A 13487-nucleotide genomic window follows, 5' to 3' on the forward strand; every position below is an offset into this window, starting at 1 on the left:
ACCCCAGGTTCCGCAGACCGGTCTATTGTGTTACGATGCCTGCGGATGCACAGGAGTGACTCCTTAACTCCAGGGTGTATTCCTTTGGATGTCTTTAGATGTCCACAACCACATGCCAAGGATGGAACCTGTATGGAGCACGGACACTGATGGTGCAGCGGGTTTGCAGGACAACAAGGTCAGGAGCAGACAGAACCTTCTCAGTTGCAGTCTCGGTCCCAAAACAAAAGACGATGCGATCAGTCTGGCATGGTCAGCACAACTGGGCCAGGATGTCCAGACGGTCAAAGCTGAAGTGGAGTTGGAGCTGAATCGAATCCCACGATGAATCTAGGGTCCCAACCAGATGTGAGCCCTTAAGTATCCTCAGTACCCTCAGGAGAGGGTTGGGATGATTCAGGGTTCCTCCCAGAGGAGGAGCTGGACAGGAGGGGGATACTCCCATGTCCTTTGTCCAGTTTCGCACCTGAATGGGAACCAACAGCTCCCTGAGCTGGTTTGAAATGAAGTACGCAAGGAGGGCACCAAATGGACCCTTCTAGCAGACTATGTGGTGCTGGCAAGCGCCCCCACACCGGCCTAATACACTAAATCCTGTCTGGGAGGTGGTAACACCTCCCTGTGACAGGAAACCTATTGTCCTACCTTATCCTGCTCTGGCTTGACCCAGCAGCAGGAGGGCAGAATTGTGTCTGTGATTGGTAGCAGCCCTAGGTTGCTGTAAGGCTCTGTAAGATCGGTCCTGAGAGAATGGAGGGCTTCCCGGAGGGGCCCTACCATGGATGGAATCATACTTCCAACATCAGATATGGTGTTGGGGTATGATTCCAACATGTTTGATACTAAACATGCCCAGGTTCGTTCCAGCCAGTTTAGAGATGGTCATCTTGATGACGCATGGCCTCTCTATCGTAATGGGTGATTCACTTACAAAGTTCGGAGAATGGACTCTGTGGTTTGTAGGGGTGGTCTGCTCATGCTCACCCTCACACTTGGAGCCGCATACCCTGCCTTTGGGACTGAAAGTTCTGCTTGAGGGGTGACGTATAGGTTTCAAGTGCAGAGATGTAAGATATAAGGAAACATATCTTTTTTGAGAGGTGCATGCACCAACTTGCACAGTCTGCAATGGCAGGCCCGTAGTGGAAGTTTGGAGTGTCCCTCATGGGTGGCATAATCCATGCTGCAGCCCGTAGGGGATCCCGGGGGTACCCATGCCATAAGTACCTTAGTACCATATATTAGGTACTTACAAGGGTGCCCCGGTAGCAAAATAGGAAAGTACCAAGGTACTCACCATAACCCATTCAGGGAGGAAGCACAGTGACTGGGGTCCTGATTAGCAGGATCCTAGTCAGACTAGTCAGAAAAACAGAAGAACACCAGCACAAACGTGGTGGTACCATGAAAGCAGATTCTACTTTCCTACAGTATCTCATCACAAGTCTTATATATTTTGAGACATAATTGCACTTGCAGACACTAAAGTATGAACAAGACTAAACAATCATGGCGATAAATGCATCATCTTGATGAATAATTATATTTTTCTATAACTAAAAACAATAAACAAATGTCATCTTATACAGGGAGCGTCCATGATAGTATGGCAGCGTCCATAATGGAAAGCAATAAAATATGTCAGCCTAGATAGGAAACAAACATAATGCCAACATTTCTGCAAGTGTCTAAGAACTTCACATTTTCTAAAAACATATACTAGACTGAAATCAGGCATAGGATCAAAGTAGAAGAGGCATAAGCGTGAACTGTCACAGTATTCATGGAATGATATTCTCTTGACATATGTGTTTTAACAGTTAAAGTTAAAAAGTGATTAATGTGGTAGGGAAACAAAATGAAATTGCTCTGGCAAATTGGTATAAAAACATTAATGAATGCCAGGGTTATCTACTATCATTTTCTCATAATAATGCGGTAGGCTTAGTGCCAATATTAATCAACAGCTCACAAATTCAGAGTCTCAGCTACGAACACCTGCATTTGTACGCTAAAGAAGGAACCTCATTGTGAACCCAAGTGTGTTTGCAGCAGAAGCAAAGCAGTAGCATGGTACGAGGGGCGAAGGTCTTTCCCACTCACAACCACCATTAGACCAACCAGCAGAGCCTGTACCTACATCTGCACACCAAGCCTCAACCTGCTCAAATATGATTCAAGCAGCATGCATGTTGGGCCCGATTCACAGAACTAACTTAAGACAAAATCCTAAACTTACTACCATTTTGGTATTCACAGAAGGCACTTACACATTTTGGTATTCACAGAAGGCACTTACTCATTTCGGTATTCACAGAAGTTAGGAGTCCTAACTTTAGGACTCCTAAACTGAGAAAAATCCTAATTATAAGACTTTCGGTATTCACAGAAGGCATTTAGGAGTTCTAAAGTTAGGAGTCCTAACTTTACTACTCCTAAACTGAGAAAAATCCTAACTTTAAGACTTTCGGTATTCACAGAAGGCATTTAGGAGTCCTAAAGTTAGGACTCCTAACTTCTGTGAATACCGAAATGAGTAAGTACCTTCTGTGAATACCAAAATGAGTAAGTCCCTTCTGTGAATACCAACATGGTAGTAAGTTTAGGATTTTGTCTTAAGTGAATTCTGTGAATCGGGCCTTCAGTGCCCAGACATTGGGTGACCCATCATTCTGCAACGAATCTAAACATTGACAGCTCTCCCTGTTTAGTCCCTCATTGTAACAAAAGTTTTAACCTCTGAGCAAACCCTTGTTCACACTTGGGCTCGATTTGTGAGTTGTACACACTTTACCAGATGTGATAAATTCCTCCTTGTTAAAGTTTGGCAGGTCAGACCGCCATGATGTAACACGGGAGCAGGTCCAGAAATTATCAAGACTTTCAAACTTTGTTGCGCAAAACATCTAAATGTGCATGTTGTTTGACATTATTGCAGAAGAAGTCGGAATAGATGCTATTTATTGCACCCAATAAATTCAGCGACCTCAGTGGACGAGCAGGTGAAGATCAGATATACACATTTTGTAGAAAAGGTCTACGCCACAGCAGTTATGTTTATTACAAGCAAGGCACCAATGTTTGCTAATCCACAGGAAATTAATCAAACCACTGTGTATAGCTTTCATATATCTGTAGTCACAGCATTTCCCTCTTACCAGTTATATACAAATAGATCATCTTTAAGAGATCGCTTCAGGTATTCATGCATTTTCCACAGTTGTGAGAGCTCCCCACACACATCATGTCACTGGGCTAAGAAGTAACCACTTGTTTGTTCTCATATTTGTACCCAGCCCTATGTGAGTGGAACTATGGGCAGGGCAACAAAGGAAACTGTAGCATTCACATAGTCACAGATAGGCCCTCACTAAAGGTTGGGTGTAATAGGGAGGAGTTCTTACCTTACTTACGAAGTAAATATCATTCCCACCGGATGAGGTATTTTCCACTTGTGGTAAATACCCCCTATTCTGCATGTTTTTTACCGGAAAATAGGCTTAACATGCATAATCTGCTGTTAACATACATAATTCTGCATGTTTTTCATTTTTTACAGACCTTTTCCCCTGACAGAGTGCAGCATGTTTGACCTGCTGGAATCGATCAGAAAAAAGATGAGAGTAACTCGTAATTCCAATCCCTATGAAAACTCTGGTTATTTATGCAGTATGGCAGTGTGGCAGGGGTGCGTTTAGGCTGAATGGCTTTTGTCTCTCTCTAGGAGGATTGTCCATGTTATACGGGGGACTCTGGGGGACCCCACCCACAAGCAGGATTCTAATGCATAATAGGATAGGTGGAGCTGTTTAGCTCCTAGCCTCACCGTTCCTTCAGCCTTTTGGGTAAAACTTGTCTTGCCCCTTCGAAAGGCTCGTAAGGCAATGCAGTGATTTGTGCTGCCTTCCCTTTCAAAGCCATGCAAACTGACTTTGCGTGGCCTCATAAATATGATTTGGTGCTTTGCCCCGGTGGAGCGTCACAAAAAGTGATGCCACGGTGGTGCAAGAGGCTCATAAGTATGCCCCTATACTCACAAATTTGTATCTATTGCAAATATGTATGCATAGGGCTAGATAGGCTGTTTGTGTGTCAGAGCGGGAGAATAGAGATGGCTCTGCTCTGATCTCTCACCCTAGAGTCTACTCACAAACTTTCTCTCGGGGGCCAAATTTACAGTGTGGTTTGCGGCCAAGGGCCGCACCGTTGGGGGCGGGGTCAGAGGGGGAGGGGCAGGGCTAAAGCAAAAAAAAATTGTGACCATGGGGTTGAACACAGGTCCCTGCAGCAGACGCCTTCGTCCACTGAGCCACCAGACCCAGCATACACAGATCTCCCTCTCTCTCTCACCCTCCCTCCCCCTCCCTCCCCCCCTTCCCTCCCCCCTTCCCTCCCCCCTTCCCCTCCCCCTTCCTCCCTCTTCCTCTATCCCTCTCCCTCCCTCCCTCCCTCTCTCTCCCTGTCTCTCTCTCCCACTGTCTCTCTCCCCCTGTCTCTCTCCCCCTGTCTCTCTCTCTCCGTCGCCCTCCCTCCGTCACCCTCCCTCCCTCTCCCTCCTCCTTCTGTCTCCCTCCTCCCTCTGTCGCCCTCCTCCCTCTCTGTCACCCTTCCTCTGTCACCCTCCTCCCTCTGTCTCCCTCTCTGTCTCCCCCTCTGTCGCCCCCTCTGCCTCCCTCTGTCTCCTTCCCTCTGTCTCCCTCCCTCTGTCTTCCTTTCTCTCCCTCTGTCTCCCTCCCTCCCTCCGTCTCCCTCTGCCTCCCTCCCTACCTCTGTGACCCTCCGTTTCCCTCCCTGTCTCCCTCCCTCTCCCTCTGTCACTCTCCCTCCGTCTCTCTCTCCCTCCCTCCCTCTGTCTCCCTCCATCTCCCTCCCTCCATCTCCCTCCCTGTCTCCCTCCCTCTCTCTCTGTCTCTCTCCTTGTCTCATTCTCCCTCCCTCTGTCTCCCTCCCTCCGTCACCCTCCGTCTCCCTCCCTGTCTCCCTCCCTCTCCCTCTGTCTCCCTCTCTGTCTCCCGCTCTATCTCTCCCTCTGTCTCCCTCCCTCTGTCTCCCTCCCTCTGTCTCCTTCCCTCTGTCTCCCTCTCCCTCCGTCTCCCTCCCTCCCTCCGTCTCCCTGTCTCCCTGTCTCCCTCTGTCTCCCTCCTTCCCTCTGTCTCCCTCCCTCCCTCTGTCTCCCTCCATCTCCCTCCCTCCCTCTGTCTCCCTCCGTCTCCCTCCCTCCCTCTGTCTCCCTCCGTCTCCCTCCCTCCCTCTGTCTCCCGCCGTCTCCCTCCCTCCCTGTCTCCCTCTATCTCCCTCCCTCCGTCTCCCTCCCTCCCTCTCCCTCCATCTCCCTCCCTCCCTCTGTTTCCCTCCATCTCCCTCCCTCTGTCTCCCCCCTCCGTCTCCCTCCCTAGGTCTCCCTCCCTCCGTCTCCCTCCCTCTGTCTCCCTCCCTGTCTCTCTCTCTCCCTCCATCTGTCTCCCTCTCCCTCCCTCTCCCTCCCTCCCTCCGTCTCCCTGTCTCCCTCTGTCTCCTTCCCACCCTCTGCCTCCCTCCCTCCCTCTGTCTCCCTCCGTCTCCCTCCCTCCCTCTGTCTCCCCCGTCTCCCTCCCACCCTGTCTCCCTCCCTCCCTGTCTCCCTCCGTCTCCCTCCCTCCCTCCCCCTCCCTACCTCCCTCCCTCCCCCTCCCTACCTCTGTCTCCCTCCATCTCCCTCCCTCCGTCTCCCTCCCTTCGTCTCCCTCCCTCCGTCTCCCTCCCTCCCTCCGTCTCCCTCCCTCTGTCTCCCTCCCTGTCTCTCTCTCTCCCTCCCTCTGTCTCCCTCCCTGTCTCTCTCTCTCCCTCCCTCTGTCTCCCTCCCCCTCCCTCCGTCTCCATCCCTCCCTCCGTCTCCCTCTCTCTCCCTCTGTCTCTCTCCCTCTGTCTCCCTCTCCCTCCCTCTGTCTCCATACCTCTCTCTGTGACCCTCCGTCTCCCTCCCTGTCTCCCTCCCTCTCCCTCTGTCACTCTCCCTCTGTCTCCCTCTCCCTCCCTCCCTCTGTCTCCCTCAGTCTCCCTCCGTCTCCCTCCCTCCGTCTCCCTCCCTCTGTCTCCCTCCCTCTCCCTCTGTCTCTCTCCCTCTGTCTCTCTCCTTGTCTCCCTCTCCATCCCTCTGTCTCCCTCCCTCTGTCACCCTCCGTCTCCCTCCCTGTCTTCCTCCCTCTCCCTCTGTCTCTATCCCTTTGTCTCTATCCCTCTGTCTCCCTCTGTCTCTCTCTGTCTCCCTCCCTCCCTCTGTCTCCCTCCGCGTCCCTCCCTCCCTCCCTCTGTCTCCCAGTCTCCCTCTGTCCCCCTCCCTCCCCCTTCTTCCCTCTCTCCCTCCCTCTCTTCCCCTCCCTCCCTCTCCCTCGCTCCCTCCCTCCCTCTCTCTCCCTGTCTCTCTCCCTGTCTCTCTCCCACTGTCTCTCTCCCCCTGTCTCTCTCCCCTGTCTCTCTCTCCGTCGCCCTCCCTCTGTCGCCCTCCCTCTGTCGCCCTCCCTCCATCTCCCTCCCTCCGTCTCCCTCCTCCTTCTGTCTCCCTCCTCCCTCTGACACCCTCCTCCCTCTCTGTCGCCCTTCCCCTGTCACCCTCCTCCCTCTGTCTCCCTCTCTGTCTCCCTCTCTGTGTCCCCCTCTGTCTCCCTCCCTCTGTCTCCTTCCCTCAGTCTCCCTCTCCCTCCCTCTCCCTCTGTCTCCCTCCCTCCGTCTCCCTGTCTCCCTCCCTACCTCTGTGACCCTCCGTCTCCCTCCCTGTCTCCCTCTCTCTCCCTCTGTCTCCCTCCATCTCCCTCCCTCCGTCTCCCTCCCTGTCTCCCTCCCTCTCCCTCTGTCTCACTCCTTGTCTCCCTCTCCCTCCCTCTGTCTCCCTCCCTCCGTCACCCTCCGTCTCCCTTCCTGTCTCCCTCCCTCTCCCTCTCCCTCTGTCTCCCTCTCTGTCTCCCCCTCTGTCTCCCTCCCTCTGTCTCCTTCCCTCTGTCTCCCTCCCTCTGTCTCCCTCTACCTCCCTCTCCCTCCGTCTCCCTCCCTCCCTCTGTCTCCCTGTCTCCCTCTGTCTCCCTCCCTCCCTCTGTCTCCCTCCCTCCCTCTGTCTCCCTCCATCTCCCTCCCTCCCTGTGTCTCCCTCCGTCTCCCTCCCTGCCTGTCTCCCTCCATCTCCCTCCCTCCGTCTCCCTCCCTCCCTCCCTCTCCCTCCCTCCGTCTCCCTCCGTCTCCCTCCCTCCCTCTGTCTCCCTCCATCTCCCTCCCTCTGTCTCCCTCCCTCCATCTCCCTCCCTCCGTCTCCCTCCCTCTCTCTCCCTCCCTCCGTCTCCCTCCGTCTCCCTCCGTCTCCCTCCGTTTCCCTCCCTCTGTCTCCCTCCCTGTCTCTCTCTCTCTCTCCCTCCCTCTGTCTCCCTCTCCCTCCCTCTCCCTCCGTCTCCCTCCCTCCCTCTGTCTCCCTCCCTCCCTGTCTCCCTCCCTCCCTCCCTCTGTCTCCCTCTGTCTACCTCCGTCTCCCTCCCTCCCTGTCTCCCTCCATCTCCCTCCCTCCCTCCCTCCCTCCCTCTGTCTCCCTCCATCTCCCTCCCTCTGTCTCCCTCCCTCCGTCTCCCTCCCTCCGTCTCCCTCCCTCTGTCTCCCTCCCTGTCTCTCTCTCTCCCTCCCTCTGTCTCCCTCACCCTCCCTCCGTCTCCCTCCCTCCGTCTCCCTCACTCTCCCTCTTTCTCTCTCCCTCTGTCTCTCTCCCTCTGTCTCCCTCTCCCTCCCTCTCTCTGTGACCCTCTGTCTCCCTCCCTGTCTCCCTCCCTCTCCCTCTGTCACCCTCCCACCGTCTCCCTCCCTCTGTCTCCCTCCCTCCACCTCTGTCTCTCTCTGTCTCTCTCCTTGTCTCCCTCTCCCTCCCTGTCTCCCTCCCTCTCCCTCTGTCTCTCTCCCTCTCTCTGTCTCCCTCTGTCTCTCTCCGTCTCCCTCCCTCCCTCTGTCTCCCTCCGCGTCCCTCCCTCCCTCCGTCTCCCTGTCTCCCTCTGTCTCCCTCCCTACCTCTGTGACCCTCCGTCTCCCTGCCTGTCTCCCACCCTCTCCTCTGTCACTCTCCCTCCGTCTAACTCTCCCTCCCTCCCTCTGTCTCCCTCCATCTCCCTCCCTCCGTCTCCCTCCCTGTCTCCCTCCCTCTCCCTCTGTCTCTCTCCTTGTCTCCCTCTCCCTCCCTCTGCCTCCCTCTCTCTGTCACCCTCCGTCTCCCTCCCTGTCTCCCCCTCTCCCTCTGTCTCCCTCTCTGTCTCCCCCTCCGTCTCCCTCCCTCTGTCTCCTTCCCTCTGTCTCCCTTCCTCTGTCTCCCTCTCCCTCCCTCTTCCTCCGTCTCCCTCCCTCCCTCCCTCCCTCCGTCTCCCTGTCTCCCTCTGTCTCCCTCCCTCCCTCTGTCTCTCTCCCTCCTTCTGTCTCCCTCCATCTCCCTCCCTCCCTCTGTCTCCCTCCATCTTCCTCCCTCCCTCTGTCTCCCTCCGTCTCCCTCCCTCCTTGTCTCCCTCTGTCTCCCTCTACCTCCCTCTCCCTCCGTCTCCCTCCCTCCCTCTGTCTCCCTCCATCTCCCTCCCTCTGTCTCCCTCCCTCTGTCTCCCTCCCTCCATCTCCCTCCCTCCGTCTCCCTCCCTCTGTCTCCCTCCCTGTCTCTCTCTCCCTCCCTCTGTCTCCCTCTCCCTTCCTCTCCCTCCATCTCCCTCCCTCCCTCCCTCCGTCTCCCTGTCTCCCTCTGTCTCCCTCCCTCCCTCTGTCTCCCTTCATCTCCCTCCCTCCCTCTGTCTCCCTCCATCTCCCTCCCTCCCTGTCTCCCCCCTCCGTCTCCCTCCCTCCCTGTCTCCCTCCGTCTCCCTCCCTCTCCCTCCCTCCCTCTGTCTCCCTCCATCTCCCTCCCTCTGTCTCCCTCCCTCCGTCTCCCTCCCTCTGTCTCCCTCTCTGTCTCTCTTTCTCCCTCCCTGTGTCTCCCTCCCCCTCCCTCCGTCTCCCTCCCTCCCTCCCTCCGTCTCCCTCCCTCTCCCTCTGTCTCTCTCCCTATGTCTCTCTCCCTCTGTCTCCCTCTCCCTCCCTGTGTCTCCCTCCCTATCTCTGTGACCCTCCGTCTCCCTCCCTGTCTCCCTCCCTCTCCTTCTGTCACTCTCCCTCCGTCTCCCTCTCCCTCCCTCCCTCCCTCCCTCCCTCTGTCTCCCTCCATCTCTCTCCCTCCGTCTCCCTCCCTCTGTCTCCCTCCCTCTCCCTCTGTCTCTCTCCCTCTGTCTCTCTCCTTGTCTCCTCTCCCTCCCTCTGTCTCCCTCCCTCCGTCACCCTCCGTCTCCCTCCCTGTCTCCCTCCCTCTCCCTCTGTCTCTCTCCCTCTGTCTCCCTCCGTCTCTCTCCATCTCCCTCCCTCTGTCTCCCTCCATCTCCCTCCCTCCGTCTCCCTCCCTCCCTCTGTCTCCCTCCATCTCCCTCTGTCTCCCTCCCTCCATCTCCCTCCCTCTGTCTCCCTCCCTCCGTCTCTCTCTCTGTCTCCCTCCCTCTATCTCTACCTGTCTCTCTCCCTCCCTCTGTCTCCCTCTGTCTCCCTCCCTCTCCCTCTGTCTCTCTCCCTGTCCCTCTCCCTCTGTCTTCCTCTCCCGCCCTCCCTCTGTCACCCTCCGTCTCCCTCCCTCCGTTTCCCTCCCTCTGTCTCCCTCCCTCTCCCTCTCTGCCTCTCTCTGTCTCCCTTCATCTCCCTCCCTCTCCCTCCGTCACCCTCTGTCATCCCGTGTGTGTCAGCCCTCAGCCCAGGCAGAGACAGCTTCCCAGCACTCACACACAGCCAGCACCCGAGTACTTCACAGGTCTTTAAAAGACCATTTACATGTTAATAAAGCTTTGTTGTATTTCACCTCTTAGGCCCCTGCATCTCCACTTTGAGAATCACTGGAATCCCCCGGCCCCCACAGAGCAGAGTCTCAGAGTCCGGGCTGCTAACACTATTTTTATTTTTATTTTAAAACACATGTAGGGTGTCTACAAGGTCCGCGGGCCGCCGAGGAAGGCTTGCCGGGCCGCTGGCGGCCCGCGGGCCGTACTATGAGTAACCCTGCGCGCGCCTAGACCAACACAGCACTGCACCTGAATTGCCCTACTTTTTTGGCAAAGGTTCCCATTCAAGTATCCTTCCCTGAAACAAACATTAAGACTAGATCTTTCAAAGATTTATCTACGGCCTCAAACGTTGTTTATTTGCAGGCTAGTCAGTCTAGGAAACTTGCATTTCTCTGATATTAAAACAAACATTGCCTGCAACAAGTTCAAAACCATGCAGTTTTTTAAACCTTGCAATATACTTATATACCATGTCTTTACAATGACAAAACTGTCCCAATTTGAAAGCATGGGCGCTGATTTGCTAACTGGGGGCATTTTTATTTTGGTGTCCGCATCTAATTTGTGCCTTAGTCCACAACTGTAAAACAATATTTCCTCCTGACCAGTCACTGAATTCTTCACTTTCCGATGAGAATTAGAGTAATGTTTTGTTATGCATTGTGAATTTTGTCTACATTTGTTTGTATTTACATGATGTTGCCCCCACCGGATATGTTAAGATCTTTCATTTGCCCCAAGAAGTCTTCGTTCTTTCTGTGATTTATCATGCTGAACGCCTTCTGTCAGGAGAGTTGCAGAAGCGTCGCCAATCTGACCCGTGGCGCGCCCTGATCACTCGTGGTGACGGAGAGGTAAGTCGGGGCAGCAGCTTCTTGAATGAAGTGGATTCCTGTATTTTACGGAACCATAACGTAAGGAATCAGCTATGATTTATTTTAATTGTAGAAAGCTGAACACTCAAACTGTGCTGAAAAATGAAACGCCTAAATATAATGCTGATTATAACTACAAATAAGTTCATCTGCTTTAGCGATGTATTTCATTTGTTTTGTGAAACTGATTTGGAGTTGAAAACTGGTATGAATACTTGCCTCTAGATGGCAGTACAGCTCAAATCATATATTTTGTCTTATCTGAACGTTTATAAAGTGTTGGGGCCCGATTGCGAGTTGCTCTAATGCTCATACCCCTGCGTTAACCCTTGTTAACACATGGATCGGAATTACCAGTTTGATGTTTGAAGATAACTCAACCTTTGTTAAAATTTGGCGGGCCAAACCTGCTGAAATTTAACAGGGGAAAACATAGGGGGCCGTATTATCAAGAACGGCGCAAACATTATCGCTAAAGCGTCGATAAGGGGTTTGATAATATGCCCTTTAGAAATCGAATAAAAGTCCAAGGGGCATATCAGCAAAGGCCGGCGATAATTATCGCTAAGCGCGCTTAGCGCAAGGATAATTATAACGGGCTATCGCTGGATTTTATCGCTGAGATAGCGCGCTATCAGCGATGCTTATCTCCAAAGCGATAAAATTCCAATTGCAAGCTGCCAATTGTGCAATTATCGCTGGAAATCCAGCGATAATCGCACAACGTTTGCCGATAGCTTGATGATAGGGCAGGGCATACTTAGCCATTATATCCACCTTCCATTGGATATAATGGCTAAGTCAGATTAAAAGCAGGCGTAAGAAAAGTAGCGATAAGCGCGGTTAGCGCTACTTTTCTTATTGCTCTGCAGGTTAGCATTCAGATTGATGAGAGGAGAAATGTCGGTTAGTTACATTTCCCATGTTATTTTGACGTGGAATGCCCACTCTGCATCTCATTAGAGATGCAAAGCTGGGCGTTAAGGAAACAGGCGCTGAGGCATGGATTCACGCGATAGCGTGACCTTGCTGATATTGCGCTAAAATTATCACCGCTTTTTGCCCGAAAACGGACGCTAAAGCGGCAATAATTTTATCGCAGCGCCTTGATGATATGCCCCCAGGTTCTATAATCAAGGACATAAAACCTGGGCGTCTATTGGAATTCTATTGGGCATATTATCAAGCTCCTTATTGCCGCTTTAGCGGCAGTTTCCTGCCGCTAAAGCAGAGATAATGTTTGCGCCGTTCTTGATAATATGGCCCAGGGTATTTACCTTATCATGCAGATTTTGGTGTGTTAAACACCAAAATTTACCTGTTATTCCCCATAAAATCATATTAGTTGTTATTTATTGCACCGATAAATAGCGTACCCCATTGCATCCTTGAATAATTCATAATCAGTTGTTTTCTATGACAGGCATGAACATCTTCCTGAGTCATAGTTTTGAAGGTAATCTTATAGTAAACTCGAGTTCTTTGTGAGACATAGATGTTGCACACTCTACCTAGCCACATTACAGGGAGGCTCAATTGAAAAATACTCCCCTTTTGTTCAGTTGAACTCGTTAGACAAATGACACGAATGGGGCATATTTACAAGGAGTTGGCGCCACCAGAATGTCACTTTTTTCTGACGTTCTGGTGGCGTTAGGCCACCCAACGTCGCTTAACGCCACCTTGTAAATAATGCCCCTTTTCATGCAGCACTTAGTGTGAAAGGACTGTGCAGTGGGTGTTGCAGTGGGCGTTCCGCCACAACATCCATTGCATTTCGATGCTGCTGCATATTTTTAAGGTTTGAGGCACCGCCTCAAATATTGCCAGGTAATACCTGGCCTTAAGCAGGTGATACGAGGAGAAATGTTCCATTTCTCTTCGTATATTGCTCTTTCCATGTGTGCTGCATTTTGCAGCACACATAGAAACAGCAAATCACCTGAAAAGATTGTTTATGTGCAGGAAGGTGTCCCTTTCTGCACATAAACAATCACCCCTGCAGTGCAGGCTCCCTTGCAACATAGTGCAAGGATTCCTGAGCTGGTGCTTGGCAGCTTCTTTAGCGCCAGCACTAGGGGAAACGCAGGGGTGTACCGCATTCTTGTAAATACAGCGCATCCCTGCATTTTGAAAACTGACGGAGTGCAGCGTTACCAATTTTGGCATAACACCGAGCTTCACCAGTTCCTAGTAAATATGCCAAAAGTTTCTAGCCAAATTTTGATGGCTGAAGACGCTGAAATAAAAAGGATTCACAGACACACACTGAAAATGATAGCTTTGACAATGTGAGCCATATGGTTAAGAAGCATGACACATACATGTTATTTCACCCATCAAGGTACATACATGTGGAGTTAAGGATAGTAAATTTAAAATGCGCTCTTTAGCAATAGTAAAGTTCTGCCTACCAACCTTTACTTACCTACAAAGTAATGTGGTAATACATATTTTTGCATTTTTGTAGAATGATATTTTGTATTCAGTAGTCTGGTAGAATACCCTTAACATGCATCTATGATGACCCAAGAAGAATTGATGTTCTTTCCAGGATTATTCAAGATACGCCTTCTCTGATCCATCTCTCCATGGCTGTACTAGTTAATGTTGATCGTGTGGCTCTTTCATCCCTATTTATGATATGTGCAATAAGGTTGTGACCATCATGTTCACTGTCACCACCATCATTAGCATTGTGAAAAGTGCTATCATAGTCAGCCTTCTTGAGAAAGTTCTTAAAGATTGCCATCTAATGCAACTTGATAAA

This window comes from Triturus cristatus, chromosome 7 (genome assembly GCF_964204655.1).
Source record: "Triturus cristatus chromosome 7, aTriCri1.1, whole genome shotgun sequence".
In the NCBI taxonomy this organism is placed as follows: Eukaryota; Metazoa; Chordata; class Amphibia; order Caudata; family Salamandridae; genus Triturus; species Triturus cristatus.